Genomic DNA, 6,000 nt, shown 5'->3' with positions numbered 1-6,000 from the left:
TTTTGCTGGTGACAGAGTCCCTGCACCTGCTTCTGCAGAAGTGTCCAATTCCGGCAGGTGCTCCTGTAAATTCTCGCTCTGAGACTCGGACGGTGGTGTCAATTCATCCTCAGTGTTCCTTGTGGACCGCTGACCAAGTACTACCATGGGCTATGGTGTATGGATGTAACTGTGCTTTGTGCTCTAGCATCTGAAATCTAAACATAGTCTCCAGGTGACAGCTTTGCAAGGTCGTTTGTTCTCTGCCTCTTATTGAAATGTATTGCACCCATACATCTTTTCTCTATCTCTCATTGTGATGGAGTTGTAGCAGGTCTGGGAGAGCCGGCTACAATCTCTCTGGAAGGGTAGGCAATGTAGTGCGAAGTCGACATCTCATGAGTACCTGGGCAGGGCTATAGCTGTTGCTCAGAGGTATGGCTCTGTAGGCTAATAAGGCACAATAGGGATCACTGGCCTTTTTAAGCAAGTTTTTTTAAACAGTTTGAACAGTGCATTCTGCCTCGCCACTGCCCTGGGGAAATTTAGGGCTGCTGGTTACATGCTCAAAGCCATAATCAGTCTCAAAGTCCTTCATTTCATGTCCAGATAATTGTGGCCCATTTGTCATTTATGCATATCTCTGGATTGCCATGTCATGCAAACATAGATTTCAGATGACAAATTATATCTATGGACCTTGTTGGACTGAGCTGTGCTATTTAATATCTAGAGAAATAGTCTACCACTAGCAAATAGGTACTGTCTCTGAGAGTGAATATATCTGCACCTAGTTTTTGCCAGAGTCTGTCTGGAAGTTTGTGTATTGCACTGCTGCAGGTGTGCAGACACAAAACTCGAGAAAGACTGTACAACAGGCTTTATTCAGTTAAAAGACTCTGCTACAGTGGTAGCTGTACTGGTAACTCCTGAGTGACTGCTCGGGAGGGGCCAGATCAGGATTATATCCCGGGCGGTTGATTGACAGGCGGCCGGGTGGAGTTAGGTCTATTCAGGTTGGATGATTGACAGCTGGCCAGGTATGGTCTGTCCTCTGGTTATCTTCCTGCAGGTACAGAGATCGCCCCCTGCAGTAGGCTAGTGGTATATCACTACAGTTTGGTTGGCATCAGAGGTTCTTTTGAATTTGCCCTCTCTTTAATATATTCTCTGCATTTAAGGACAAGCTCACTTATCTGACTGCTTAGTCCAGGCCACCACACTGTCTGACTGATGCATTCCCTGCACTTTACTACCCCCTGGTGGCCCTCGTGTATTTTCTCAAGTACAATATTTCTCATGTTAGCAGGAATAACTAACCTTGTGCCATGCATGAGATGCCCATCATGCATGCTTAGAACTGCCCTCTCATACCAGCAGTGTTTGACTGGTCCCTGTAATTGGTTCCTGTCTGGCCAACCCTCAACACATTATCTTATGACTTGTGTGCAAACACTGTCTGCACAAAGCTGCGCGTGAAGCTCAGTCAGGTATCTGTCACTTGTCAGGAGATTGTCCAACACAGACTCAATATAGATATTAGTATCTTCCATGAGGTCATTGTCAGCATGTGTAGCACCATCTTTGAGTGAGGACTGAGAGAGTGTGTCAGATGTAAAATATCTCATCAAGTGCATCTTGAACCTCTGTTTCTGAGGTGGGAGCGAGTCCAAAGCCTGCCCACCTAGTAGACTTGCAAGAGTTTTGTGGTCTGTTTCCAGCTTGAAATGTAGTCCAAGGATGAAATCACTAAATCTCTTGCAGGCCCAGGTCAGTGCTAGCGCCTCCTTTTTCACTTGAGCATATCGCTGCTCTGTGTCTGTCAGCGACCTGGAAGCATAAGCATCTGGTGACCAAATGTCTCCATCCTTTTATAGCATCATTGCTCCTAGCCCATAAGATGAGGCTTCAGCTGATTGCTTGTTAGGGTCATACAGCTGTAGGACTGATGCAGATAAAGCTCACACTTGAGGCTGCAAAGTGTCCTTGGTTGCTCTTGACTGTAGCATCACTGGTTCTTTTTGGACATCAGATCACTCAGTGGTTTGTCCTTTTCAAACAGGTTTGGTATGAGTTGTAATGACAGTGATCATGGTTGTAATGCAACTAGCAATGCCTTAAGGATTATAGCTCCTGTTTTATTAAACTTGGCTGTCAATAAGGGGCTGACACAGAAGCGGAATCTACAGTGAGATCTGTAATGGAGGTTTTCAACCTCAAGGCAGTTTACATCAACATTAAAGTAAAGAAGCTTTTCCTTCATCCATGTGTTGGCTAAGAACTCACACACACAAATATAAAACAAAACATGAATTTCCCTGATTCACTTCACAAGGAAGCTCCTGAGCTCACACGTTTGTTGGCTCTTTCATGCCCTGCACAGCTTTTGTTTTACCTGGGTTTGGCCTTATGCCGTCAGCTGAGAGGATATATCCAAGAAACTTAACCTCTCTTTTCACAAACTCACATTTGGACATGTTGAGAGTGACCCCTGCTTTTTTTTCTGCTCACTCCAGGTCCTTTGTGGTCCCCCAGATGAGGATATCGTCCATGTGACAGACAACCCCTTCTAGATCTGCAGTAACCTCAGTGACCATCCTGTTCTGGAAGTGTTCTGGGGCAGAGGAGATACAAAAGAGCAAGCAGTTAAAATAGTAAAGCCCAAATGGCATGATAAAGGTGGTATAGAGAGCTGATTCTTTAAACAGGGGAATCTGCCAAAAGCCTATGTTCACACCCAGCTTAGTGAAATACTGTGCATCCGTGAGCATGCCTAAGGTTTGGTCTACCGAAGGGAGCATAAACTTTTCAAGGCATACTGAGCCATTTAGGGGTGTCAAGTCCACACAAATGCGTACGTTTTATTGCTTTTTTTTCCAGGGATATCACTATGCCACATCTCCATGTGGCTGATTATGCCGAGATTTTCCATTCTCTCTAGTTCTTTCTTCACTTTGCCCATGATGGGACCAAATCATGACACTTTAAGAGAAAATAGCTTAGTGTTGGATTTGAGTTGAATGACTAAGGCTTCTGAACTAGCCTGAGTCTCTCACAGAGTTTCGGATAAGTATTTCTGACTATTTCTCGGTTTATGGCATCAACTCTAGTTACTAGATTGAGTCTCACTGAAGCTGGTCTGCATAATATCACCTCCTGTAGATCTCTCACCACAAAGACTTCCTCTGGTATGAGAATATTTCAGTAGCTGACCCCAAGACTCTCAGTTTCACTCCACCCTGAACATAGAGCAGTTTCTGAGCTTTATCTACCTTAACCTCTCCGTGTATGACTCTTTTAAACACCTGTTCAGGAATGGCTGCAATGTTGGCCCCAATGGCAATTTTGAAGGTTACCTTACTGCCTCCTATTTGATGCCAGCCATCCATGGTTCCTCGCCAGAAGCCATCTCTCCTAGAAACAGTCCATCCTTATTCACTGTGCTGGTTGGCCTACAGAATTTTCTATAATGTTTATCTCAGTTGTTGCATTCTGCACTCTTGGCTGGGCACTGAAATGCTGAGTGGAAAGATGATTTACCACGTTTGGGGTATGCTTTGTGGTCCACCTTGCTCTGCACTGTTTTCTTAAATTTTGGTTGAACCTGTGTCTGTTCCTTGGCTTTATATTTGTGGTGTTTTCCCCTCTTTATGTGCACTGCATCCATTGCTACTTTACTAGCAATCATTTCTCCTCTCAAGTCAGTCTTTTGCTGCTTTATTTCCTCTAACAGTCTAGCCATTGTGATAGCTTTTGTGAGGGTGAGATCTTTATTGAGTTGCATCCTCTCTGACAGTGATGAATCTCTAAGATCCACTACTAATCTATCTCTCAAAAGTTCATCATGCAGATCTCCATACTCATAGTTCTCTGACAAATCATACAATCCTCTGAGGAATGAGTCCACTGTTTCCATAGGCTGCTATACTCTCTTGTTAAACTTGACCTGTTACACATATCATGATTTTCTTTGGAAAAAAAATGTGTCAAAACCTTTCCTTACTGCATCGTAAAGCTGGCACTGGTCCTACATTAAATCCAACCCTTGTAGCACATCATCAGCCTCGTTCCCCATGCAGTATCCCAGTGTATTTACTCGGTTAGCTTCGGAATTGCTCAACTTACTCACAAGTCTGAAAAGTTCGGATCTCCTAATCCACTTCTCCCACTCATCAGGCTTCAAGAAGTCGAAGGTTTAATGGTGAAAGTCACCGTCGGAGGTGCCGCAGTTCCCAGTTGGGGGGCCTCCGTGTCTCCTGGCTCATTCTCCATGCTGCTCATTTTAAAAACAAAATAAGTACATCTGTCCTCTGCTCCTTGGCTCGAAGGAACTCCACTTCTGACACCATGCTGTGTTAGGTTGGCATACACACATTAAAGACCACTTTGAGCTTAGCATTGAGAAGCTTTACTGCAAACAACCCCACAGTACACTTTTTATGTGGGACTTCTCCTTCAGCTCCATCACCAAGACAGACCCAGAAAAAACACAATACTGAAACCCACCCCTTAACATCATCAGAAGATCAAATGCCAAACGAATAACATTACATCATAGTCAGTAGGGCAGAGAGCATCCATGGGTAGTAATGGTCAGTCTATGGTTTGAGCCAAAATCCTTCATCAAGATGAAGCTAAAAAAGGTGAAATTACATATATAGAAGGAAAAGTATTTTCTCTTGTATGCATACTTCCTATAAAAATAAATGGATGTCTTGATTCCTTTTACTTCATGAGAGAGAAATTTATATACATTGGTCTTTGTTTTTAAGACAGAGTGCACGTTAGATGTGCCATGAGACTGAAATTAAATGTAATTCGTACCTTGATAGAAGGTGATGAAAAGAAGGATGCGTGAGTGTTCCTGGTGGTTAGTCCTGGGTAAGTGATAATACTGGAGGATTGTATAATTAGGTTTTTGATTGAAAGGTGTGTAGAGATGAGATAAATAGCCCTGTTTTTTTTTCCCTCACTGCAAAGATGATATGCATTACATCACCTGTTAAGTTATATTAAAAAGAGTTAGAAAGCAGATTTAGATGGTTTCCTGGATGAGATTAAACTATATCAACAACAGTATGTTGGAGATCTCAAGACAAAAAGGAAATAAAGATACACAAGATTTTAATACACTAAATGCACAAAATGACTGGAGAAACTCAAGTCGTAGTGTCCACAGGAGGCAAAGATATATAACTAATGTTACATGCCTGTGCCCTTTGTACTGGTACAGATCTAATACAAAATAAATTGACTCAACATGGAGGGTTGAGTCTCGCATCGAACTATATGAGGAGATTTGAAGTGTCAGACAGGTTTAATTTTAATTTCCAAATTTAACCCATCCCTTGGGAATCGTAACAGTTAATGGCATGGAAGGAACTTTGTATGGGATGTTCAGTGCCCTTGCAGGACATGAGGAACTGGGGTGAATTTGAGACCCCAGGCATCCCCAACATCATTCACCTCAACCCAACCTGATGGTCTCTGCAGACAAATCTCCACATTTCTAAACATTCAGATTGAGGTGATTCCCTGATATGTAATTCCCTGAAAGCAGTGTCACAGGTGATTAGAGCTGTAAAGAGAGCTTTTGGCATATTAGGCAAAATTAGCTTTTGGCATATTAAGTTAGAGCTTCTGCTAGCTCAATGGCTAGAGCACTGGTTTTGTAAACCAGGGATTGTGAGTTTGTTCATTGCTGGGGTCTCATTTTTGTGAGGGCACTTGGCAAAAATGGTGCTCACTGTCTTCCTTATGGTAGACAAAATTAAAGAATTTCATGTATGTTATATTCTAAATGTTGTATTAGTGACAATAATTGAACCTTTATTAGCCTTCATGAATCAAAGTATTAAGTATAGGAGTTGGGATGTTATGGTAAAGTTGTTCAAGACATTGGTGAGGCTAAATTTGGAATATTATGTGCAGTTTTGGTCACCTAACTACAGAAAAAAAAAATCAATAAGATAGAAAGAGTCCAGAGAGTCTTGCCCAGATTTCAGGAAATGAGTTATAGGA

Source organism: Narcine bancroftii, chromosome 1, assembly GCF_036971445.1.
Source record: "Narcine bancroftii isolate sNarBan1 chromosome 1, sNarBan1.hap1, whole genome shotgun sequence".
Lineage (NCBI taxonomy): Eukaryota > Metazoa > Chordata > Chondrichthyes > Torpediniformes > Narcinidae > Narcine > Narcine bancroftii.
This window is presented reverse-complemented; position numbering follows the sequence as displayed.